This window comes from Cervus elaphus, chromosome 4 (genome assembly GCF_910594005.1).
Source record: "Cervus elaphus chromosome 4, mCerEla1.1, whole genome shotgun sequence".
Classification (NCBI taxonomy): domain Eukaryota; kingdom Metazoa; phylum Chordata; class Mammalia; order Artiodactyla; family Cervidae; genus Cervus; species Cervus elaphus.
In genome coordinates, this window is record NC_057818.1 from 19864391 (window position 1) to 19890592 (window position 26202).

Genomic DNA, 26202 nt, shown 5'->3' on the forward strand with positions numbered 1-26202 from the left:
TCTCGCCTACTTAACTCAAAACAAGCAATCTGAAAAGTCACTGCTTCAGGGACTTGGCTTATAGCTGAAGTACTTTTAAAATCGATGAGGAACTGCTTCTTCACATTCACCATACACTTCAAGACACTCTTCAAAATGTCTCAATTAACAAACTTAGAATCAGAAAAATAAACGGATAGAGAATTGGAACTATTTCCTATGTGCCCATCTATATAAAGATGCCATCCCGTTTATGTATTAAACTCTGGTTCAAAAGAAAATGTAGCTTCAAAAGAAGCATTTTAGCCTATAAAGGTTAAACATTAAAACAGTGTAATCCTATCTGGAACACGTTCGAATCAGATATCGTTGTATTACAGAGGTATATTCTCTTAATTGAATGAAAAATTCTTACTTTTCTTTCATACATAGATTCGTAGAAAAGAAATTTGGGGGGAGACTCACAGACTTAGAAAATGAACTTACGGTTGCCAGGGAGAAGGGATGGTCATGCACACAGTGCTATATTTAAAATGGATAACCAACAAAGATCTATTGCATAGCACACAGAACTCTGCTCAATGTTATGTGCCAGCCTGGATGGAAGGGAGGTTTGGGGGAGAATGGATACAAGTGGATGTATGGCTGAGTCCCTTCACTGCTCACCTGAAACTACAACATTGCTAATCAGCTATACCCCAATACAAAATAAAAAGTTCAAAAAATAAATCAATTAATTAAATAGAGAAGAAAAGGGACAGGGCCAAATGCCTTCCACTTGTCCTTTCCTGGTCTCCAGGTAGTCAATGAGTAGGTCCAGCTCATTTCTGTACAGATGTTTGCCCTCATCCAACAGGAAGAGAAGATGCTGAATCCCCAAAGGGACAGTGTAGCTGGTAAGGCACTCTTGGGCCATAAAGTCGTTTACCAGATCTCCAGCCCTCAGAGAAATGCCAGTGTGTTCCCCCTGCTCCCATTTAGAGAAAAATCTGTATTCTTCAGCCACCAGCACCAGGGCATTCTCCAAAGGCAAATGACGATGTACCAGGGAGAAGAGCCTGCGTGTGCCTGAGTGCTTGAGTCACTTCAGTCGTGTCCAACTCTTTGCGACCCCATGGATTGTAGCTTGCCAGGCTCCTTTGTCCATGGAATTTTCCAGGCAAGAACACTGGAGTGGGTTGCCATGCCCTTCTCCAGGGATCTTCCTGACCCAGGGATCAAACCCATGTCTCTTATTTCTCCTGCATTGGCAGGAGGTTCTTTACCACTAGCGCCACCAAGAAGAGCTTGCTTTACATCAAATGGGTGCCCTGGTTTCTTTTAAAACACGTTTAAAAGACAAGGGGGAAAGCAATCAGAAAAGAACATAGTTAACCTAACGATATGCTGTTGAAACTGTTTCAGCTTTCAGTACAGATGTGACTGTCTACTGATTCAAGAGACTGGGACTCTGTTGCCCAAGGTGCCCTGTTGGATTTCAAAATCAAACAGTACATTCTGTTACAAAGAGACAGAATGTGACAGCTCGGTTTACCGTTTGAATGCAAACCCTTACTTCATAATTGGATAATTTCATGCTAAGCTAATGAGAGAGAGACACAAAGAGTGAGAGCGAAGAAGGGAGAGATAGAAAGGGAGTGAGGGACAGAGGGAGAGAGAAAGAAAGAGAAAGAGTGAGAGATGGGAGAGGGAGGAAGGGAGGAATAGGTGGTCTGCAAGTCAACGGGAATTCTTATGGTTAAACAAACCTGGCCTACAATTAAGACAGGATGCAACTGAAACCATCACTGGCCACTTGAAAAGCTAAAAAACAAAACAAAACCACAAAACCATAAAGGTGAAGGTTTGCATTTGGTTTCAGCAATCAGGGTGTATGACTTGAGTGTGATTCACAGAAGAAACAACCAGGCCCTGAGAATGGCAGCCTTTAGACAGTACTTCAGTTCAGTTCAGTCGCTCAGTCGTGTCCGACTGTTTGTGATCCCATGAACCAGAGCATGCCAGGCCTCCCTGTCCATCACCAACTCCCAGAGTCCACCCAAACCCATGTCCATTGTGTCGATGATGCCATCCAACTATCTCATCCTCTGTCGTCCCCTTCTCCTCCTGCCCTCAATCTTTCCAGCATCAGGGTCTTTTCCAATGAGTCAGCTCCCTGCATCAGGTGGCCAAAGTATTGGAGTTTCAGCTTCAACATCAGTCCCTCCAATGAACACCCAGGACTGATTTCCTTTAGGATGGAAAGGTTGGATCTCCTTGCAGTCCAAGACTCTCAAGAGTCTTCTCCAACACCACAGTTCAAAAGCATCAATTCTTTGGTGCTCAGCTTTCTTTATAGTCCAACCCTCACATCCATACATGACTACTGGAAAAACCATAGCCTTGACTAGATGGACCTTTGTTGGCAAAGTAATGTCTCTGCTTTTTAATATGCTGTCTAGGTTGGTCATAACTTTCCTTCCAAGTAGGGTGGGGGAAAAAAAGTGTGAGGCAGGGGCTGCTGTTTTTTATTATGAACCTTTTAGTGTCTATCTTTTAACTTTGTAAAAGCAATAGAGAAAAGGCAGACAGACAGACATGCCGTGCAGGGCTGCCAGACTCTGTCACTATAAAATGAGGAGTACCACAATCCTTTACCTGGCTCCAGTCTTCAGCTCAGGTTTATGAGATCTTAAATAGTACTGAAAGCCCTTCCAGGTCAGATCAGCAGAGCTCCAACTTCTACATAAAAAATAAATTCTAGACACCAAGAATAGCTTTCATATAACTTCCTGGCTGTAGTCAATGCAAGGTATTTTCTGATCTCTCCCAAGCTGATCTACAGAGAATAAGACTGAATAAAAGTTTAATTTTAAATGGGAGGCCCCTACCCTATCTTGTCATATAACACTGGCTTCTGAACAAATTTAGGACCCAAGGGACACCACAGAGATAAGGTGAAGATTCTTGGCTAAATCTTGAACTGTGTTTATTAAGATTACATTTAGGAAGCAATATGAACATATATTTCTCTTCAGGTGTTGAAGTTTCATTGTTTGACTATTTTAAATATTTGTCTCGGTGAAAAAGCAGCTCCACACACTTTTGAAAAATGGCTGCATGCAAGGTATGAAGTAAGCTGTTGGCTATAAAAGCATTGTTAGAGAGAGCCCAGCCAAGACAAATCTTGCTAAAATAGATGGAGCTTATAGGAGGAAACAACGTGCTCCATTTACCTACGATCTGAGTTCAGGAATTAAATTCATGGATAAGAAATGAAACATTTATCTGTTCATGCTATTCTGGACATGAAAAAGAAACTATCTTCTGAATTTCTTACATGTTAAAAAATAGATTATGCTTTTTTTTCCATTTATTTTTATTAGTTGGAGGCTAATTACTTTACAATATTGTAGTGGGTTTCGTCATACACTGACATGAATCAGCCATGGAGTTACATGTATTCCCCATCCCGATCCCCCCTCCCACCTCCCTCTCCACCCGATTCCTCTGGGTCTTCCCAGTGCACCAGGCCCGAGCACTTGTCTCATGCATCCAACCTGGGCTGGTGATCTGTTTCACCATAGATAATATACATGTTTCGATGCTGTTCTTTCGAAACATCCCACCCTCACCTTCTCCCACAGAGTCCAAAAGTCTGTTCTGTATATCTGTGTCTCTTTTTCTGTTTTGCATATAGGGTTATCATTACCATCTTTCTAAATTCCATATATATGCATTAGTATACTGTATTGGTCTTTATCTTTCTGGCTTACTTTACTCTGTATGATGGGCTCCAGTTTCATCCTTCTCATTAGAACTGATTCAAATGAATTCTTTTTAATGGCTGAGTAATATTCCACGGTGTATATGTACCACGGCTTCCTTATCCATTCGTCTGCTGATGGGCATCTAGGTTGCTTCCATGTCCTGGCTATTATAAACAGTGCCACGATGAACATTAGGGTGCACGTGTCTCTTTCAGATCTGGTTTCCTTGGTGTGTATGCCCAGAAGTGGGATTGCTGGGTCATTTGGCAATTCTAATTCCAGTTAGATTATGTTTTTTTTGAAGGAGTGCTGGGGTTTTTTAAAGTATTTTAGTATTCAACGACTTATTCAATCTACTTGAATGAATCTTCTAAACAATCTTGCAGGAACATAACATGCAAATAACCACATGAGATTAGCCTTTTGCACAACCTGTTCAAGTTACAGCGTTCCCCACCCCAGCCCAGGAGACTGGGATTTGTGATTTTTGAAAATATGCATTTTCGGGACTTCCCTGATGGTCTGATGGTTAAGACTTCACCTTCTAATGCAGGGGATGTGTGTTCAAACCCTGGTCAGGGAGCTAAGATTCCATATGCCTCACAACCCACTGAAAAACCAGAACATAAAAACAACAGAAGCAAGATTGTAACAAATTCAATAAAGACTTTAAAAATGGTCCACACCAAAAATTTTTTCTAAAAACTTATTAAAACTTGAATTTTCTTTTACATTTTCAGAACTTATATATGACATAAATATGGTTTAGTCTTACTGTTTCTTTAAAATAAATTAGACATTTCCTGTGATTAGAAAAGGGGCTTCCCAGGTGGCGCGAGTGGTAAAAAATAAAAACCACCTACCAGTGCAGGAGACATAAGAGATGTGGTTTCCATCCCTGGGTTGGGAAGATCCCCTGGAGGAGGGCATGGCAACCCACTCCAATATTCTTGCCTGGAGAATCCCATGGACAGAGGAGCCTGGAGGGCTACAGTCCATGGGGTCACAAAGAGTCCGACACGACTAAAGTGACTTAGCACACATGCACATATGCTTAGAAAAACTGCAATTTCATACTCTTGCAAAGAAGGCAGTGGCACCCCACTCCAGTACTCTTGCCTGGAAAATCCTATGGACGGAGGAGCCTGGTAGGCTATAGTCCATGGGGTCGCTAAGAGTTGGACACAACTGAGTGACTTCACTTTCACTTCTCACTTTCATGCATTGGAGAGGAAATGGCCACCCACTCCAGTGTTCTTGCCTGGAGAATTCCAGGGACGGGGGAGCCTGGTGGGCTGCCGTCTATGAGGTCGCACAGAGTCGGACACGACTGAAGCGACTCAGCAGCAGCAGCAGCAGGGGGGTGTGTGTGGCTACAAAGAGGCAAAGCAAATGGAATGGTCAGAATAAAAGATATCCTGGCCTCCCCCCAAAGACAGGAAGCAAGTGTTCTTCACTACCGTCTTTTCACACCCATTATTATGGCTGGATTATAGACCATCAGTCCTACACGGGCCTCTCTGCAGGCTCCAGGAGCTATAAGCAGTATATAAATTCAGCTACTAGTGTTCCACAAGGTCTCTGTCCAAAGCAAATTTCTCCTGACTCAGCAACAAAAACCCTACACTGCTCAGGAGACTTGAGCTGGGACAGATGATCCAGGGCCTACAGGAGAAGTAGGCCTGGTTGTTGCTCGCCTGAACAGAGAAAAGAAGCAGGGTTGGCCTCACATCCTATAGATCTCCTGGCATAGCAGGAACTCAACTCATCAGGACTGGACAGAAAATTTCCAAGAGCATCTGCAAAGATGAGAGGACCAGAAAACCCACGCTTCTCTGGGGTATGGCTCTAGGCAAGCTACTAAGGACCTTCACAAGCCGGCACCCCCTCTCTTTTAAAAAATTTATTTATTTATATATTTTAAAAAAATCTTCAACGGGTCTGTTATTTTTTAATTCATTTATTTTTGGTTGCCCGGGTCTTTGTTGCTGCACACAGGTTTTCTCCAGTTTTGGAGAGCAGGGGCTACTCTTTGCCGCGGTGCGCTGGTTTATCATGGCAGTGGCTTTCTTGCTGTGGGGTACAGGCTCTAGGCAGGTGATTTTCAGGAGTTGTGGCACACAGGCTCAGTAGTTGCAGCTCACGGGCTCTAGAGAGCGGGCTCAATAGTGTGGCTCATGGGTTTAGTTGCTCTGCATCGTGTGGAATCCTCCCGGACCAGGGATGGAACCCATGTCTCCTGCATTGGCAGGCGGATTCCTATCCACTTTACCACCAGGGAAGTCGCTCCTCTTCTCTTGAGATCGCAGTTCTGACCAGGAGGGAGAGGCTGAGGGTAGTTCAAGATGTGTGCATCTGCTGAAGTCTGGGTATTTTATGGGGAAAGAGTTCATTTCTGTGGACTCTCATGAACCTAAGAATAGTTAAATGTTTGAGATGTCCTAGATGGGCTTGCCTGGTAGCTCAGACAGTAAAGCATCTGCCTAAATGCATGAGACCTGGGTTCAATCCCTGGGTCAGGAAAATTCCCTGGAGAAAGAAATGGCAACCCACTCCAGTATCCTTGCCTGGAAAATCCCATGGACAGAGGAGCCTGGTAGGCTATAGTCCATGGGGTCACAAAGAGTCAGACACGACTGAGTGACTTCACTTTCACTTTTCACTTTCAGAGAAAGCAAAGTTGGCAAGAAAGGTAGTGTAAGAGAATGAAGGAGACGATGAACAGAGGGTCTTATTATCACCAAGTGTAGAAAAGGTGATGGCGGAACCTGGTCAAAAGTTCTACATAAGAGAACTGAATTGGTTACATAATATTTTGGATGAATATTTTTGATTCTTACATAGTAAGCAGTAAAGACGATTTAAGTTTCAATTGTCTCAGTCACCAAAGAGTACTCTGTGATAACAGTCCAAGTACTTCTTCCTAACTGGATTCAGTTTAGTTACTGACAAATGTGAACCTTCAAAGTGAACCAGCATACAAAGAAAAAATATTACATTTTTAAAACAGGATCTATTTTAAGCAATTGTTCTATATTGAGCTAAACTTACTTTTGACAGATTCATGAAGCATAATAATGGTGCAAGAGAAAAGTTTTACATTAGACCATTTGGCAAGAATACAAAATAGGGATCCATCATCTTTAACTTCCTCAAGTGCCCAAGTGAGGCCTGACTCAAAGGCAAGGTGAATCATTTCTACCATGAGTCCATGATCCTGCAACCAATGACCTATGACTATTGCATATTCCCTTAAAACACACACACACACCCATAAAAGCAAGAAAAAGGTGAGTTACTTTCAATCAAACAACTAAAAGAAAATCTATGTCACAAAGCAATTGTTCCCTAGATACTTTGATGCACCACAGATTTAACTAAGTGGGGGGATAGATACTATATTTTTATTGTATTTAGGTTAAGTGAAGTGGAAGATGCTATATTTTTCTAAAAATCATACATGCCCTACAAGTTGTTTTTGTTCTCAGGCACATTGAAAATATTCTAGGGTGTGTTATTCATCTGATAGAATCAGTTAAGAGGACTGGAGGCAATCCCAACCAAAAGAAAACTCCTTTTTTTAAATGTAGTACCCTCATTTGGTTGGTTATGTGCATAATTTTATAAAGAAAGCAGAATATGTTAAAGCCTTGTTTTTGTGGGGGAAGCACCATGAATGTGGGAGGCATTTTTCAAAATGGAATCATGCATCTGTTATTTAATGTTGTTCAGTCGCTCAGCAGTGTCTGACTTTGTGACCCCATGGTTTGCTTCATGTCAGGCTTCCCTGTCCTTCACTATCTCCTGGAGTTTGCTCAAAGTCACATCCATTGAGTCAGTGATACCATCCAACCAGCTCATCCTTTGTGGCCCCCTTCTCCTCCTGCCTTCAATCCTTCCTAGCATCAGGGTCTTTTCCAGTGAGTTGGCTCTTCCCATCAGGTGGCCACAGTATTCATCAAAATTATTTAATTTGAAATTTAAAGACCATGAGAGGAACTTTTAAACTGTTTTAAAGAACAGATAAGACTATTATCTTCAGAAAAATGAGAGACTGCTCATTCACAATTAGTTCCTAGGAAAGACCAGTACTTGTTGAGGTTATTACCACTTGGACAATTCCTTGCTGAAGAATAAATGGATGATACTAGAGTTAACCATCTCATCCAACATCAACTATCATCCCAGAACTAGCCTTGGATTAAAACCCAGCCACTGGGGCTTCCCTTGTGGTCTAGTGGTTAAGAGTTCCCCTGCCAATACAGGAGACACAGGTTCGATCTCTGGTCAGGGAAGATCCCACTTATCATTAATGGAGCAGCTGAGCCAATGTGCCCCAACTACTGAGCTCCTAAGCCGCAACTACCGAAGCCCACATGCCCCCAAGCCAATGCTGCACAACAAGAGATGCCACCACAACGAGAGGCCTGCCCACCACGCCAAAGAACAGCCTGGCTCCACGCAGCGCAACTGCAGAACAGCCCAAGCAGCAACGGAGACCCAGCGCAGCCCCAAATCAATCAATCTTAAAAAAAAACACAGGGTCATCTCATCACCCAGCTCCTTAGCCTTGGTCCTCAAGTCCTGAGGAATCTGCCCTAGACCTCTCCCTTTGGTATCTGCTTCCATTCCTGCCCAACACTTTCTGAGAAGCTGCAGTGGCCTCCTACCACATCTTCTAGCCCTGACTCTATTTCCCCCAATCAACCCTACCTGTCAGTCTGAGTATTACTTTCAAAAATGCCACAGTAACTGTTCAGCATCTTAAACTTCTCACACTTGCTTCCCAACTCCTGGCAAGACGGGGCTCCATCCTATCACAAGAGGTCTTGCAACCCACTGAGCTTCAAACGTCTTGTTTCTCTTCCCAAATTTAATGTTTTGTGATCTCAGGACAATCAACTCCTCTCACACTTTCTCCAGCTGTGCCTTCCTTGCCATTCTGTTTGCTAGACTGTTAGCAGTCCTCACCTCAAAGGCCCAGCTCAAATGATATTATTCCCTGAAATCTTGATTCAACTCGTTGGCCCTCATAAAGGTAATACTCTTCCTGTATGTATATTCTGGTTAGAGTATAATCTATCTTCTGCTTGTTATTTATACAGGTATTATCTTATTAGACTACATGTGGTTCAAATAGGGATTGTTATTTAATTATCTTTAGGTTTCTCTCTGTGCCAAGCACAGAGCTTTACACAGAACAGCACATAAAATATGCATTTTGTAAATGAAAAATTAACATGATGGCAGGAAAAATGCTTTTCTGGCAATTTAGGAAAATATGGATGATTTCAGGTTTCCCCGGTGGCCCAGAGAGTAAAGAGTCTGCCCGCAATGCAGGAGTCTTGAATTCGGTCCCTGGGTCTGGAAGATCCCCTGGAAAAGGAAATGGCAACCCACTTCAGTACTCTTGCCTGGAAAATCCCACAGACAGAGGAGCCTGGTGGGCTACAGTCCATAGGATCGCCAAGAGACAGAGTGGCTACACTTTCTTTTTTTCAATGGACGATTTTAGTACTCTTGCTTGGAAAATCCCACAGACGGAGGAGCCTGGCAGGCTATAGTCCATAGGATCGCCAAGAGACTGAGTGGCTACACTTTCTTTTCTTCAATGGATGATTTCAGAAAATAAATTCAAGAGGAAAACATGACATAATTCATATTGACAGAGTGACAGCCCATGAGTCAAAATTATCACACACAAGAAACTATCACAAAAGTAATTCACATTTAGATGACATGATTTGAAAATTAATTACTGCTTTGGAATATAAAGGAATGAATGAGCCAACTAATTGATCACTACACATCTTCCTGACACTGAAGAGACGAGCAGGCTGGCTGAACTGCCTAGTTCACAAGTTCCCTAGGAGAGGCAGACCCCACAGGGCAAAAGCTCCTCAACGGCATCCACCGGGGTCCGACTTCATGGCGAGGTGCCAGGCCTGCAGAACGCCAAGCAGAGGAGTGACCCCCACTCCAGATGGAGTGGGGAGAAGAGCACTCCCCAGGACTCCTCCTCCCCACAGAACTCCGTCCTCCAATTAATACTGGAAACAGGAAGGTGGCAAGAATACCAGTGTGGGGAACGTCACACAGCAGCTGGAGTTACTTGCGATTCTAAAAGAAGCGCAAGATGCTACAAGACGGGTGTGATTCTTGCTCCAAGTTTTGAGAAAGCTAAATGCAGCCCAAGATTAATGTAGTTTCCCTGGCTGATGCAGAGTATGGTAGTAAAGTTGCCAAATGCTGAGGGAAAACAAAGCTACGAGGCATGCTGAGTCTTTACTGCCTCTGGGTTCAAAATCAGTTTAAATTACTACATGATCAAATTAATCCAGGGCATGCCTGGTCGTCTTTCAATTATTAAAGGGAAATTCCATAATTTTTCTAATGTAAAGGGAACTGGCCTCTCCCACCCTCTGCACGCTATGACTGACCTCATTTCTTCCAGTGTGCTGTCTCCCAAGGTCCAACCCGAATAACCCTCCAAACGAAACGATTTTGCTTTCACAAACTCAGAGAAAAGATGCTACCGACAAATAGATATCTGTGGAGGAGGTACCACAGAATAAAAATTCTGAGGCATGTCTAAATTGCATGTTTTCTTTCTTTCTTTTTTCAATTCTTTCATTCTTCTAGCACCAGGGCTGCATTTTTGTTTGTTTGTTTTTTTTAATATTTATTTATGTACTTATTTATTTGGCTGCATCACTTCTTACTTGCAACACATGGGATCCCTGTTGTATCAGGTGGATTCTCTAGGAGTGGTGCCTGGGCTCTTGAGCACATGGGCCCTGGAAGCTGCAGCACACTGGCTCAGCTGCTTCTCGGTACATGGGATCCAAGTTTCCCAACCAAACCCACGTCCCCTGCATTACAAGGCAGATTCTCAACCACTAGACCACCAGGGAAGTCCCATAAATTGCATATTTTCATATTTAAAAAGGTAAGAAAACCAACACTGCCTTAATTGATGGGTTATGTTTTGTGTACGCCTGAGCTCCTGTTTGGGAATTATCAGTTCTCATCATGCCTGGATCTTCCCTCTCAGTACCTACTCAGTACCTACCTAACCTGGAGTAAGTGTACACACCTCCAGCCAACCACTGGTCTACAAGCCAGACTCTCGGCCAAGCACCATGAAACCCAACATAACCCAGAGACACAGCTACCATTGCATATGAAGTCTCCATCTGCCCTCAAGCACCAGCCAATGGTGTGCGGGATCAGGGCCCTGCTGGAGCCCAGAGCAAGATGGACACGGACCAGGCGGAAGCTGTGCTTAAGCGGCCCTCGGGAGTCAGGCGGGCGGAGAAGAGGGAACAGCATCCCATGTTGAAAGCAGAACAGCACAAAGGCTAAGAGGAATTCAACACGCAGTTAAGAAATGAGAAGACCCGAATCTTCCTGGTGGTACAGTGGATAAGAATCCACCTGCCAATGCAGGGGACACAGGTTCGATCCCCCGTCTGGGAAGATTCCACAGGTGGCAGAGCAACTAATCCAGCACACTGCATCTACTGAGCCAGCCACCTAGAGCCTGTCTATGCTCCACGACAAGAGGGGCCACGGCAACGAGAAGCCTGTGCACCTCAATGAAGGGTAGTCCCCGCTCACCGCAACTAGAGAAAGCCCGCACACAGCAGGGAAGACCCAGTACAGCCAAAAATAAATAAGTCATTTTTAAAAAGAAAAAGAAACAGGAGAACCCTTCTCTAAAGACCAGTGAAAGCAATTTTTTAGCACACCACACTAGACAGTCAGTGCCCGGGGTAGGGGTTGGTCTGTTATGTTCATCCAAACATCCTCAGAGCTTAGATCTGTGCCTGGCACAAAGGCCCCACCCTTAAAAATAGCTTTGGGTATTTTTCTAATTGCAAAATTAATAGATGCTCACTGTAGACAACTCAGGCAATACAGAAAAGCTGAATGAGACAGTCATCTTCAGAAATCTCCCCGTCTACTGAATGCCTCTACCACCAGTTCAGTAAACCCAACAGCATAATTCTCATAATTCCTAACTCGGGGTTCTAGCAAAGCATTTCAAGAATTTCAACTCTCAGCGACTTATGTATGCAAGGCTGAAGACTTCGTTATTTGGTTTTACACAACCTCATTTGACACGCTAAAAAGAATCTACCTCTGCTCTTTGTCGACTGAAACAATAATTAGCAATCTGAAGACCTCTCTCAGTCATCTTCTTTCTGAATCACTTGATAATAGAGCTGGAAAAACCACCCTTTCCGAGCATTCCTGCCTCTGGCATCATCTGGAATATATTGATATACTCATGCTTTTTGCAAGGCCAAAAGCAATGCACCGGTGACCATAAACTCTCCAAAAGAAAGGTCTTCAGGGTTTCTTACCAAAGTGGAAATGAAAGACAGCATGCCTACCAAGAATAGACAAGGAAAACAGAAGATTCTCAACAAGACTCTTACCTAATAGCGCATGGCTATCTTCATTCCCTTTGGAATAATCAGCCACCTTGTGTCATTATTCTTCAATGCTGCTGGATGCATGAAAATATAATACTTTGTGCAAACACAGTCTCTCTCTAAAAGTGTCCCCCAAAGCCAAAAAGTATACCATATCACCAAGGAAAATATATGTTTCTGTTTAGCGCTAAGTCATGTCCGACTCCTTTGTGACCCACTGGACTGTAGCCCACCAGGCTCCTCTCTCCATGGGATTCTCCAGCAGGAATATTGGATCGGGTTGCCATTTCCTTCTCCAGGGGATATTCCCAAACCAGGGACCGAGCACATGTCTCCTGAGTCTCCTGCACTGGCAGGAGGATTCTTTAATACTGAGCCACTTGGGCAGTCCAAGCAGAACAGACAGGCACCGAAAGACTGTGTCAACTCAGAGATAAAACAGCACTCAATAATCTGTTCTCATTTTAGAATACTAGTAATATTAGTTTCTGGGATTTTCCTGCCCTTTCCCAGTCATTTCCTCTCATCTGTTACAACAAAAAGTACTAAATGGAGCCATTGATCTTTGTCACCGAAGACTCAGATATAGGCAGCCAGTGTGATTCATATTTTAAGGTGTTTATTCTAAAGGACAGGAGATCATTTTATCTGAAGTGTTCATCTCTTGAAGAAGGGGCAGCTATCTCTGAAGGCATTCATTGAATATGGGTGCACAATGAATCAATGAGATCTGCTCACATTACTCCTGAACACTCTACAGCTCCTGTGAGCAAGCTGCGTTCCCTTGCTAAAGGCATGCAAGAGCGCACAGATGCTGGATAATCCATCAGCCATCTAAAGTGGTCCCCTTTGCTGTGATTTAATAAGAAAGGGGGCGTTCGATGCACGATGCCCCCTAAATCAGGCATTTTTACTGCAGCTCCCCAGCATCCAGGTGCCGATGTTTCTGTCCACAAGGAATGTCCTGCCAGGGAGAGAACCACCTGGGCAGGCAGCAATTAGCTCTTTTCTCACCAGAGGCCTCGGGCTGCGTGGCAGAGCGGCTCAGAACCCCTCAGTCAGACCGTGACTACTCAGCAAGCTGCCATCCAGCGTCGATCCCTTTGCTCTTCCCCCGGACGATTTTCACTCGGGTTCTTGTCCACATCCAACCTCCCGGCAGAGCAGAGTTCCAGCTCCAGATTTCCAGATGCAAAGCTGTGCCTGAGTCCGTGCCTCCCCTACTGCCCCGAGAATCCTGAGCTACACAAGCACGCTTCCTCCCCGCAGCAGCCTCCATCTTTCTGCTGTCTCTGACAGTAGCTGCCTCTGATTCCACAGGCCATTCCTCAGGCTGCCTGCTCTCTCCAGCCTCTGCTACACCGCGCTCTTGCTGGCTCTCTCTCAAACTTCATACACTTACTTTCTTTTAATGAAGTGGCATGTAAACACTCTCCCCCACTCCCCTAAGTAATTAGAGGGGATTTGGAGGCACCCCAGAAGCAGGCTCATCCAGGAAAGGCAGTGTATTGATGAAACTGTAACTGCCTGGATTTGAAGCTCAGCTCCTTCACTCACTAACCAGGAAAGCCTGAAGAAAATTTTAATACTTAATATCATTACACCTCAGTTTCCTCACCTGTGAAATGGAGATATTTGGAGACCCTGCCCCTAAGTGTTGCTATGAGAATTACATGAGTTAATACAGGTAATTCCCACACAATAGTGCCAGACACAGAGTAGGCCCTCAATAGATGTAAGCCCTTATTATCCACCTCTGCCTTTAGGTTTCTGTCAGGCCCAAGGCTAAGAAAAATCTCTCCTTCAGAAGAGCATGTAACAGTTAAGCATTCTAAATCTCCTTTTCAGGAAATGCTACCTGAGAGAAGCTAACCTCCATTAATAGTCACTCCTGAATTCTATACTTCCAAGTGCTTCTGCAGTTGAGGAAAGCATTTTTCAATTTTGAATTATTAATCTAATCTGACACAAATCTCATCTTTAATGCAGGCAAGAGAGAAGCCCTGTCAAGGTTCATACATGCAAAAATCAATTCAAATACAGTTCAAGGAAATCTGCTTTTACCAAAACTACAGAGGTAGATCCAGGCCAAGAATCCTGAACTGCCATGTTGATTTACCCATTTCGTTTCTTAGAAGAACTCCACTGTTCAGTTTAGTAAGACAGAGTAAACTAAATAAGGTAAGCTTCAGAACTGGTTGACTTACTTTGGGACACTACACAGTGATCAAAAACAATGAGGATGAATAATCCTCCATGACACAGTGTTAAGTGAAGGAAGTTCCAGAACAATACACTAGTGTGAGCCATTTAAGTTACAAGCAAGCAGAAAACAATTGGGAGAGTTCTGAAAAGGGATTTTCACTTTTTATTATCAGACACTTTCACATCTATTTACCCATTTCTTGGGTTAAAAAAAAAAAAAAATTAAGTGACTTTTAGTTCTATACCAGACTCTGGAGTAATGATCTGTCTCACAATAGAGCAAGCTGGCATTTTTTGAGCACATACCTAGAGTTGAATGGTAGCAGAGAGACGGTGTGGAGACGTGTGAGGGGAGAGTCTTAGAAGAGATGTAAGGCCTCTCTACCGATAAGCCACTGGGTGGGTCGCCCAGACTGAACTGACTGACCCACCCACAAAGAAAAGGCCTAGGGGCTGAGTCTCCTCAGGCTGCATATCTGTTTTAGTTCCTAGAGCCTAAAGGTCTATGAAAAGGTAAAAGTTAATGCAGAATGGCTTAATATGATCAAGTTGACCTGAGGGACTTCCCAAAAAGCAAATATTAATAACATCAATTTGAACAAACACATAAGTCTGCACAGTAAGACCACATCTAAATTATTACTAAAGCTTTTAGCAAATTGAGCCACAACAATAAAATTTTACCTTAGCATGTCTTCACCCTCCTTTAAGTAGCCCTCTTGGGGAGAATAAGAAGTCGGCAGAAAAGGTTTATACATTTTACTGCTAAAAAACCAACAAAGACAAAATTACACTTAAGAAGAAATTATTTCCCATCGTCCTCACATTGGTTTCCACAGTTCTGGTACACTCAAAGGTGATTAAGTCTTCAGTTCAGCTGGGTTTTAAAAACTCGAACAATGGTTTTTCTCCAGACCTTTTTTTTTTTTTTTCCAGAACCCCTACTTTATTTTGTAATGCCTTTTTCTATTTTTGTCTAGTTTGTTTGCAGAAGTGACAACTGAAGGCTCGGTTCTGTCACAAGAAAAGACCATTTGAAACTTACTGACAGCAAGCAACCAACACAATGAACCTGATTTGCCCCACTGAGCCGAACTAAACCTCAGAGTAAGTATGCAGTGCTGGTGGTGTTTGGCAATTATGAGAAATAATAATAACGATAAATCACTGTTGTGTTTTTTTAAAGCTTTTCTATGCCAGATGCTCCGTCAATAGCACCATAAATTTTCGTGGGTTATCTGCCACCTTTAATGTATCTGACACTAACTCCACAATGGAACTTATGAAAGAAAATTCCTAAATGATTCATGTGTATCAATTGCAAGTATTAAACATCCTCAATTAAGACTTCTGTTATAAATATTTACACTCCAAACACATTTTGACATACAGTGACACCTCCCTCCTCATTCGAAGTTGTATGGCCAATAACATAGGTCCAAAACTGAGATAAAAGCAAAAGGCAAAACCTAAGAAGAAAGTGCCTGCTGCAAATCACTTAGCTGGAAGCACCGAGGGACGAAACAAGATTAACTGTTATCAATTCGGACTGAGAGGGTTAAAGAGTTACTAGAAAGATTTCTGTTTCCAGAAAGGATAAGGAGCGCAGATGCTCCTCTCGACCCTTTCCCCGCCGATCCCAGCCAAGTTTGAAGGCCATGAGAAGGAATAAGCAGATGGTTCAATGTGAGTAAGTCAAAAGGAAGTTGCATTTGCCTTATTCGGCTTCCTAGCAACTAGACTGAATGATGCCAAGAAAGCCAGCCGGCTCTGAGGAGAAACACTGCAGGATACTTGGAACCCAGTGGTCGGGCAGGGGAGAGAAGGCCTCCAGATACCCCCACCTGGCAAAACGAATTCCGTGCCTGCCGACACCCACCCCTCCCACCGCCCCAGGTCCTCTCATTCCCCTCGAGGTCCCCGCTCCGGCTTACCCGGCCCTGCTAACGTCCACCACCCAACCACACGGACCTCCTCTCAGGACCACCTTTCAAACTCCAGTAACCTCAGATGAGCGTTTTGGCCCAGCCATCAAAGAGCAACTTCCACTTCTCCACGGGAGGGAAGGCTTCACACTCTCCTCATGCAACTTGGCCAGCTGGACAAAGGATTTCACAGGCCAAAAGGCCGGGGCTCAAACACTGCAGGCCAAGCACTGAGCAAGGTGGGCACACACATCGGCGAGGATCCCAGAGGCCTGAGAAACATCCCTTCCTGAGCGTAGATTTACACTCAGGCAGGAATTGCCTTTGTGGGAGCACATAAATATGCACATGAAGTACCCCCCTTATAACGCAAATGGCCAAAGGAAGGTTGACCTTGTTGCAAGGTCACCCTGCGCCGTAGCAACGCCACCGTGTTTTGCCACATTCTCTGTGGCCTCCGTCTAACTGGTGGCTCCCATTAAACTTCAGGTCCTTTCCTACTCACTTCATGAGTAGCAAATTAACCACTATCAGATAGAAAATGGAGCTTAAAAATACGTCCAAGGAAGTGAATACAGTTTCCCAGATGTTCCCAGAAAATGTTTTCAATGCATTATATCTAAGCCTTACCACAACCATACAATCTGGGTAATATCAACCTTCCCACACACACTTTTTAAAAACAGATGAGGAAGGAATTCCCTGGCTATCTGGTGGTTAGGAATGGGTGCTCTCACTGCCAGGGGGCTGGGTTTAAAAACAAAACCACATGAGGAAACTGAAGCTCCAGTCATATGACTTGCTACACGGCTAAGCTATAAAGCACAAATCCAAATCCACGTGTGTCTGACTCAAAAAACCATGTTCCTTTTAATATCTCACAGTCGAGAAACTCGAAGGTTAACCCAGGAAGTCTGCAAGTAAAAAAGTTAGGAAAAGTAATGAAAGAAAGATGAGTAAAAGGAATAAAGATATCATGAATAAGTCATCCTATATTTTTAATGGAAACTAAATTCACATACACAGGAAAGTTTCTCATTTAAGAACAGAAGGAGTATGGGGAAGAAAGACTGTACAGGGCTGGGGACGCCTCTCCTGGCCACGGTACAGCAGGTGAAGAGTTTTCCTCCACATGTCGGGGTGGTCGGGGTGGACCACCTAAGCAAGAGAAATTCAAACTTCAAACCTCAAGACTGATGTGGAGAAATGAGAACTCTCATATGTGTGGTGGGAATGTAAAATGGTACAATCACCTCAGAAAACGATTTGGCAGTTTCTTAAAAAGTAAAACATACACCCAGGCCAGTCCACATCTAGATTTTTAACCAAGAAAAATGAAAGCACATGTCCACACAAAGACTCACACATGACTGTTCTCGGCAGCTGTATTTGTAAGAGCCAAAACCTGGAAATATCCATCAAACATCCATGTGAACGAAAAAAACAAATGGTAGTATATCCATATGTCTTAGCCTGCTCAGGCTGCCATAACAAAATACCATAATCTGGGTAGCTAAAACGACAGAAACTTATTTTATCAAAGTTCTGGAAGTTCAAAGTCTGGGGTCAGGACGTCAGTGCGGTTGAGTGCTGGTGAGCCTCTCTTCCTGGCTTGCAGATGGTCACCTGCTTGCTGTGTCTTCACATGGCCTTCCCAGGTGCATGCACATGGAGAGAAACGTCTCTCTCTCTGTTCCTCTTCTTATAAGGCCACCAATCCTACTGGGTAAGGATCCCATCCTTTTGATCTCATTTAACCTTTAATCACCTCCTAAAAGCCCTGTCTCGCAATACAGTCACGTTGGGGGTTAAGGCTTCAACATATAAATTATAGGGGATACAATTCAGGCCACAGCACCATAAAATAAAAAACTACCCAGGAATAAAGAAAGAAAGTACTACCACACACCACAACTAGAGAGCCCACGTGCTGCAACTACTGAGCCTGTGTACTCCGGAGCCCACGTGCCACAACGGGGAAGTCCGCACACTACAATGAAAGATCCCGCATGATGCAACTAAGACCCAATGCAGACAAATAAATAAATATCTTTTAAGAAAAGAAAGTACTGATCTACCCAACAAGGAAGAATCTCAATACAATTATGCTGAATGGAATCAGAAACTTCTGCTCCAAAAAAATATATAGTAGTCTGCTCTTATCTACAGGGGATGCATTCCAAGACCCCCTGTGGATGCCTGAAACCTCAGATAGCCCCAACCCCTATATATACTGTTTTTCCTATATATACATATCTATGTTTAATTTATAAATTAGACACCGAGATTAACAATAGTAATAATACAGATTAATTATAACACACTGCAATGAAAATTATGTGAATGTGACCTTTTTCTTGAAATATCTTATTGTACTGTATTCCCCTTCTTGTGATGATGTGAGATGATAAAATGTCTGCGTGATGAGATAAAGTGAGGTGGATGCTGTAGGCCTTGTAACATAGCATCAGGCTACCCCTGGCCTTCTGATAAGTAAAAATGAGAATAATCTGCTTCTGTTGATTCTGCCTAACGGAGGTGCGAGATATTGATGGCTGGGGATCCCAGGGAACACAGAGTGGGACAGTGAGGGATTTCATCACACTACTAAGAAAGGCACATAATTTAAAATTTATGCATGGTTTATTTCTGGAATTTTCCAGAAATATTTCCATTTAATACTTTTTTTTTTTTTTTCATTTAATACTTTTGAACTGTGATTGACTACAGGTAGCTGAAGCCACAGAAAGGAAAACTGCAGATAAGGGGGAACTACTATATTCTGTATTATTCCATTTAAATAATTTACATAAATTGTATATAATAATATATAAATTTATATAAAATCCAAACTAATCTATAATAATAGAAGTGATAGATCAGTTGGTGCATGGAGAAGGGGGAATTACAAGGAGGAATGAGGCAACTTTGGAAAGTAATAGGTGTATTCATTATCTTTATTGTGCTGGTCTGACATCCATATGTCAAAACTCAAATTGTACATTTTAAATGTGTGTAGTATAGTATTATACAACAATATTATACATCAATAATTGTACATCAGTAAAGCAGGAAAAATCCAAGCCTCTTTATTGCTTCTTTTCCTTCTTTAACATCAAGAGGTTTCAATGTGTTTCAGGTTTTAGTGACAGTCAGAAATCACGTAGATTCTGATGTCTTTACACAGAGAGCACTTTATGCGTCTATGAAGAGAGAGTCTGTCAAAACACTTCCCTCCCAATTTCAAATTAAAAGTACATGTCACTCCCAAGGCCTCTAGAAATGCTAGTACAATTATTTTTAACTTTTTACTGTTGTATCTCAATTACTCAACTTATTAGACAGCTGATCTATTAAGTTCTCAGCATAGGACCCACTGGGAATAAATTTTAAAATTAAAAAGATTTTTAAGAATCTACTCTTGGAAGTTCCATCATAATTTCAAATTTCACTGAAAACAATTTGAATTTTAGCATTCCTCTAGAGAAATTTCAATCAAGCTGCTAGAAATAGAAAAGAGTACCTAGTAACCTGGCACTGTTAAAAGGACCAACAAGTCATTGGTTCCTTCCACGACACCCTAAAAAACCGGGTCAGTGTATAGCTAAACAGTGTTATCATGCAAGTTAGCAATCACACCCAACTGATTTGAAAATGTATGTCCACATAAACACATCCACACAAATGTTTATAGCAGCTTTATTCATAATTGCCCCAAAACTGGATCCGACCAAGAGGCCCTTCAATAGGTGAATAAACAAACTGTGGTACGTTCATACAAATATTTTTAAGCAATAGAGAAATTAGCTATCAAGCCACAAAAAGACTTGAAGGAATCTTAAATGCATATTGCTAAGTCAAAGAAGCCAATCTAAACAGGATGCAAACTGTACAATTCCAATTAAGACATTCTGGAAAAGGCAAAACTGTAGAGATGGGGAAAGGATCGGAGGTTGTCAGGGGCTTGACAGGAAGGAAAGGAGTTGAGTAGGTGAAGCACAGAGTTTTTCTCCAGGCAGTGAAATTATTCTGCAAGATACATGACACTTAATGCGTTTGTCAAAACCCACTGAACACAGCATAAAGGGTGAACCTTAACATATGCAAATTTTGCACTTAGAAAGTCAAGAGGATCCGGGATAGAGTACCGCATGCGACAGAGCACTTACAAACTGTACTTCGAATGTATGAAACAACTCTGCTGACGGAAGAGAGGGGAAAGATGGGCTTACTCTGTAGAATTTTGTACAAAAACGGGTGGGATAGGATTTGGCCCTAAAGCGGTAGTTTTCCAACCCCTGCTCGAAAGCCTAACGATGCCCTCAAGTGGTAGCTTTCAAAGCCTGTGAAAGGCAGGCCACTGTGATGTGGGATCTCTGCCATGGGGAAGAAGGCCAGGTCCACGGCTCTGCCTGCATCTGGTCCAGAGCCGATGCCAAAGTCCTAACCAGGACTTAGAAGGTTCCTGAGGCCCAGCCCCCTCCCCAACTTGCGTCCACCACCTGTCTGACCTGTCCTCCACAGGCTCCCCCTAGGGCAGCCAGCAAGCCTCCTACTTGTTCTCTCGGCAGGGCCTCGCCCCTTGCTGTTTCCCCTGTCTTGAACACATATCCCCGAAACCCATGCGGGCAGCTCCCTCGCTCCCATCCAGAGCTCTGTCAGACTGCCATCTTCTCTGCAGGACCCTCCTTCACCTTCCCCATTACCCGTACTCCCTGCCCCTCTGACTTGGTTTTATTTTTCTTCATGTCGCTCATCAACATCTGCTATCACACATACACACACCTTTTTAAAATAAACTTCATATTTTTAGAACAGTTGTAGATTTTCGGAAAAACTGTAGAGAGGGTACCTATATAAGATAACTCCTATATAACTCATGCTTAGTTTCTCCTATTACCAACATCTTACACTTGTATGGCACATTTCTCATAACTAATGAACCATTATTATTAAACAAGGGCTTCCTCGGTGGTAAAGAATCTGCCTGCCAATGCAGGAGACACAAGAGGCACGGGTTTGATCCCTGGGTCAGGAAGATCCCCTGGAAAAGGAAATGGCAACCCACTTCAGTATTCTTGCCTGGAGAATCCCATGGACAGAGGAGCCTGGCAGGCTGCAGTCCATGGGGTCGCAAAGGACTGAACGTGACTGAGCGACCGAACAACAACAAATGCCACATAAAACCACAACGTAGTCTAATCCCTCAGCTTCTGCCTAGTTATCAGCATATGATCACAGGGAAATCTGACTAACAAAACTGTCAGCAAGATGAGAAGCATTGCTAAGCAACTCCACAGAAATGCTGGGGCTTAATGATCACCAAGTAATCCCATGTGTGTTTTCAGTTGCTCCGTAGTGTCTGACTCTCTGGGATCCCGTGGACTGTAGCCCGCCAGGCTCCTCTGTCCATGGGATCACTGAGGCAAGAATACTGAAGGGGGTTGCCATTTCCCCCTCCAGGGGATCTTCCCGACCCAGAGATTGAACCTGCATCTCCAGGATTTTTTCCCACTGCACCTGCTAGGAAGCCCCTCAATCAATTCCAGAGCAAGAAACAATTTACACCTTTCACCTCCCCAAGGGCTAGGAAATTAATATATTCTATTGAAATGATGAAAGAAAATATATGACCAAAGGAAAGAACAAACTACAAGATATTAAAGCAAACACTCTCTAGATACACAGAAGTGTTCTCTGCCAAACCTATATTCTGAGATAATTTAGAAACTTCAAGCAAGTCAAGCTGATAGACTTAAGGAAATTTTTACTTATGTGTTTTTATTCTATCTTGTTCCAAACCATTAGGGATTCCACCTAGGAATGGTGATTCCCATATGGTAGCATTTCATTATCTAGTATCATTGGGGTACAAGATGGTTCACACACACACAGTGCCAAAAGTTTTCATTTTAAGCTTTTTCTAGTGGGCTTTTCTAAAACATACCAGACCCATCCCATCCTTCTTAACAGCCGAAATGTACGTGCTAAGTTGTTTCAGTCATGTCCTACTCTTTGTGACCCTATGAACTGTAAGCCCAGCAGGCTCCTCTGTCCATGGGGTTCTCCAGGCAAGAATATTGGAATTGGTTACCATGCCCTCCTCCAGGGGATCTTCCCTACCCACGGGTCAAACCCATGTTTCTAATGTCTCCTGTATTGGCAAGCAGGCAGGTTCTTTATCACCAGCGTCACCTGGGAACCCCAACAGCTGAAATAGTCTTTGATTACTTATCTGTCTTATTGACTATTTAAGGTCAATTATCACCATCAGCTACTTTTTTTTTCAAATGTAAGACTTACAATTTTCCTTTTTAAAAAATTTTCTGGGAGGGGGGGTTCAGGATGGGGAACACATGTAAATCCATGGCTGATTCATGTCAATGTATGGCAAAAAACCACTACAATATTGTAAAGTAAAAAAAAAAAAAAAAAGTAAATTAAAAGCATGGCTTCTAGAAAAAAAATAAAAATAAGAGTAGTAAATGGTGTAAAAAATAAATAAATAAAATAAAAAATTGTCTTTCTTTCTTTTTGGCTGCACTAGGTCTTCGTTGCTGCACGTGGGCTTTCTCCGATCGCAGTGAGTGGGGGCTACTCTTCCTTGTGTGAGCGGGGTTTTCACTGCAGCAGCTCCTCTAGTTGTGGAGCATGTGTTCTGGGCTCACAGGCTCAGCAGCTGCAGTTCCCCGGCTCTAGAGTGCAGGCTCAATCGTTGCAGGGCACAAGCTTAGCTGCTTCACGGCATGCGGGATCTTCCTGCACCAGCAATCAAACTCATGTCCCCTGGATTGGCAGGTGGATTCTTAACCACTGGGCCACCAGGAAAGTCCCCAATTTTTCTCTTTTATATTTGGAATTAAGGATCTTTCTTACAACTAATATGTAAATTTAAAGCTGTATATTCTCCTCTTAAAAGCTACTATTAAGACAAATGATTTATTAACTGTACTAATTCTGTAATACCCCTTATAAACTGTTTGTTTCTTCTGAGATACAGTTCCAATTGGAGAGAAAAATCATTTATCTTAATAGTAGTCCGTCCACTTCTCAGAATCCCTCTTGCTAGCATCCATCTTGGCTGAGTGATGCATGTGCCACCAGGAAAGACTCTGAATTAGAATGATTGGCCAAAGACCACCCGGAAACTAATCCCATCACCATAAAACCCAAGACTGCGAGCCACACGGCAGAGCAGTTCTCCTGGGTTCCCTCACCCTCCTGCTCTCCACCCAGGTGCCCTTTCCCAATAAAGTCTCTTGCTTTGTCAGCACATGTGTCTCCTCGAACAATTCATTTCTGAGTGTTAGACAAGAGCCCAGTTTCGGGCCCTGGAAGGGGTCCCCCTTCCTGCAACACTTGGACAGCAAAGAAATCAAACCAGTCAATCCTAAAAGAAATCAACCCTGAATATCCATTGCAAGAACTGATGCTGAAGCTGAAGCTCTAATACTTGGCCAACTGATGCAAAGAGCCGACTCACTGGAAAAGACCATGATACTGGGAAAAACTGAGGGCAAGAGAAGAAGGGGGTAATAGAGGACGAGGTGGTTTGATGGCATCATTGACTCAATGGACATGAATTTGAGCAAACTCAGGGAGATAGTGAAGGACAGGGAAGCCTGGCGTTCTGCTGTTCATGGGGTCACAAAGAATCAGACACAACTTACCAACTGAACAACATCAACAACCTAAACAAAACAAAGGCTATAAATGAAAGTCCCACAGCTAACATCATGTTCAGTCGTAAGACTGTAAACTTTTCCTCTAAGATCAGGAACAAGACAAATATGCCCATTTTCATCACTTCTATTCAACACAGTCTGAGAAGTCCTAGCCACAGCAACTGGACAATAAAAAGAAAAGAAGGCAACAAATTTGGTAAGAAGAAGTAAAATTATCTGCTTGTTGATGGCATCATCTTAAACACAGAAAACCTCATAAGTGTTGAACAACAACAAAGAAAAAAACCTGTTAGAATTAATAAACAAATTCGGCTAAGTTTCAGGGTATAAAATCAACTTGCAAAAGAAAAAAAAGTTGCACTTCTATATACTAACAATGAACAATGTGAAAAGAAAAGAATACAATCCCTTTGAAAATAACATCAAAAAGAATAAAATACTCAGGAGTAAATTTAAAGAGGTAAAAGACTTGTACGCTGAAAATGACACCTCCCCCTAGAAGTTACTGGTATGTACTCAAAAGTAAGCGCAGGGGATTCCATCATTCTCAACACTGAGGGCAGTATTTGAAAGCCAACACTGAACTGTGGGTGGCCTCACGTCTCATTTCCCCATCACAAAAGAGCTATAGCAGGAGGCACTTATCTTGCAAAAACAACTGGTCTTGGCCTCTACTTTCCTGGGACTGGGACAAAACTGAAATACAAAGATGACCCAAAAGAGTAAACGCCAGTTTGGGGCTTTCAAGATCCAGTTCTTTCAAGAGTAATATTGACCTGAACTGATTTTCCCCAGGCACTAAGCTCCCAAACAAGACTCACCCTGCTATCTTTGTTCAAATGCCTCTTTCAGACCTAGGGCAGGACTGTCTTGACCGCTCTTGTACTCCCAGCCTAGCCAGCACTGGCTTCAGACTCCATGTAGAGATCAGCCTAGATGGAGGGATACAGGTGAACAAAGATAAGAGCACTGGCCTGGGAAAATTTTATTAACAAACATTAAACAGTGAAAAGAGTAATTAAATCACAGAAACAAAATCGCAACTGTGAAGTAATGAACAAGGAAGCAGAGGCATGAGGCTAGGGGTGAAACAGGAGGACATCTCCTAAAACTCTATCCATATTAACTTCTTTAAATATAAAAAAACCCTACAGGTAAGTTCTGCTACTATTCTATTTTAGGTATGAAAAAATGGAGGCACAGAGAAGTAAAGGAACTCAACGAGGGTCACACAGCTCAAGGGATCCTCCCAGGCTCATAACTGGCCTGACCCCAGAAGCCTGGTGTCCTCGGCAAATCTGCTGCCTCTAATGTGGGAGGCAGGAATGAATGGAGACAGCCACAGCAGGTTAGTAGGAGGAATTCTGCTAAGGAGGTCAAGAGGCAGCAGGCCGAGGAAAGGCTGATTCAGACAGCGCCGGCCTGCACCAGGTAAGGGCTCGCCAAGGCAAGAAGTCAAGAGGACTAGCCAGGAGTGTAAAAGGAGGCGCTGCTGGAGCTTCCAAGTTCGCTCCGAGGCAACGCGTCCGGCCCATCTACCCACTTTCCAGATGGGGAAACTGAGGCCACCAAGGAGCGGAAAACCGAGGTTCTGAGGCACTAGCCCCGCCTGGGCCTCCCTGAGCTCCTGTCCTCGAGGTCACTGGGACGCTGGGGCTGGGCCGCAGTGTGGCCGGACCAGACCCGCCTGCCCTCGGAGGCCGCTGACCTGGCCACAGTGTGCTTCAAGGCTCCCTCCGGCAGCCTCCGCGCGCCGCCTCGCTCCATCTTCTCCGTTCCCACCTCGGCCCGCCCGCCTGAGGCCCCGCCCCCCGGAACCTCCCTGGGGCCGCAAAGCGGCCAACAGCGCCCCTGCCGGCGGGGAGGCGCAGGCCGCGCCCTGCGTCGTCCACAGTTTTTTCCACTTGTGTGACTTTTCCTCTTTCCGCTTCTTGTTACTTTTTCCTTTCCCTGTCTTTCTGTCACTCCTTTCTCCTCCCTCCCTTTCTTTTGTTTCCTTTGTCTTTCATTTTTTTTCAACCAGATAGTTGTTCTTCCATTCATTCTTTCATTCAGCCAGTATCTGTGTGCCAGAAACTCTTCAAAACATTGGGGGATAAGGCAGAGAAGACAACATTTATTCTAGTAGAGGAAGACGGCTTTCAGTCATTTTTGCCACTACCTACAGTTAATGGCAACCCATTCCAGTACTCTTGCCTGGAAAATCCCATGGACGGAG

General features: G+C 43.5%; 1 long non-coding RNA gene across 1 annotated transcript in view; it reads right to left on the reverse strand.

Moving 5' to 3' along the window:
- Positions 1-25770, reverse strand: part of LOC122690579 — a 111541-nt gene extending 85771 nt beyond the window's left edge. The window contains exons 1-2 of the long non-coding RNA XR_006340053.1: positions 25693-25770; positions 24806-24916 (exon numbers count right to left, since the gene is read on the reverse strand). This is a non-coding gene — a long non-coding RNA (uncharacterized LOC122690579). The remainder of the gene's footprint in view (positions 1-24805; positions 24917-25692) is intronic.
- Positions 25771-26202: the final 432 nt, after the last annotated feature.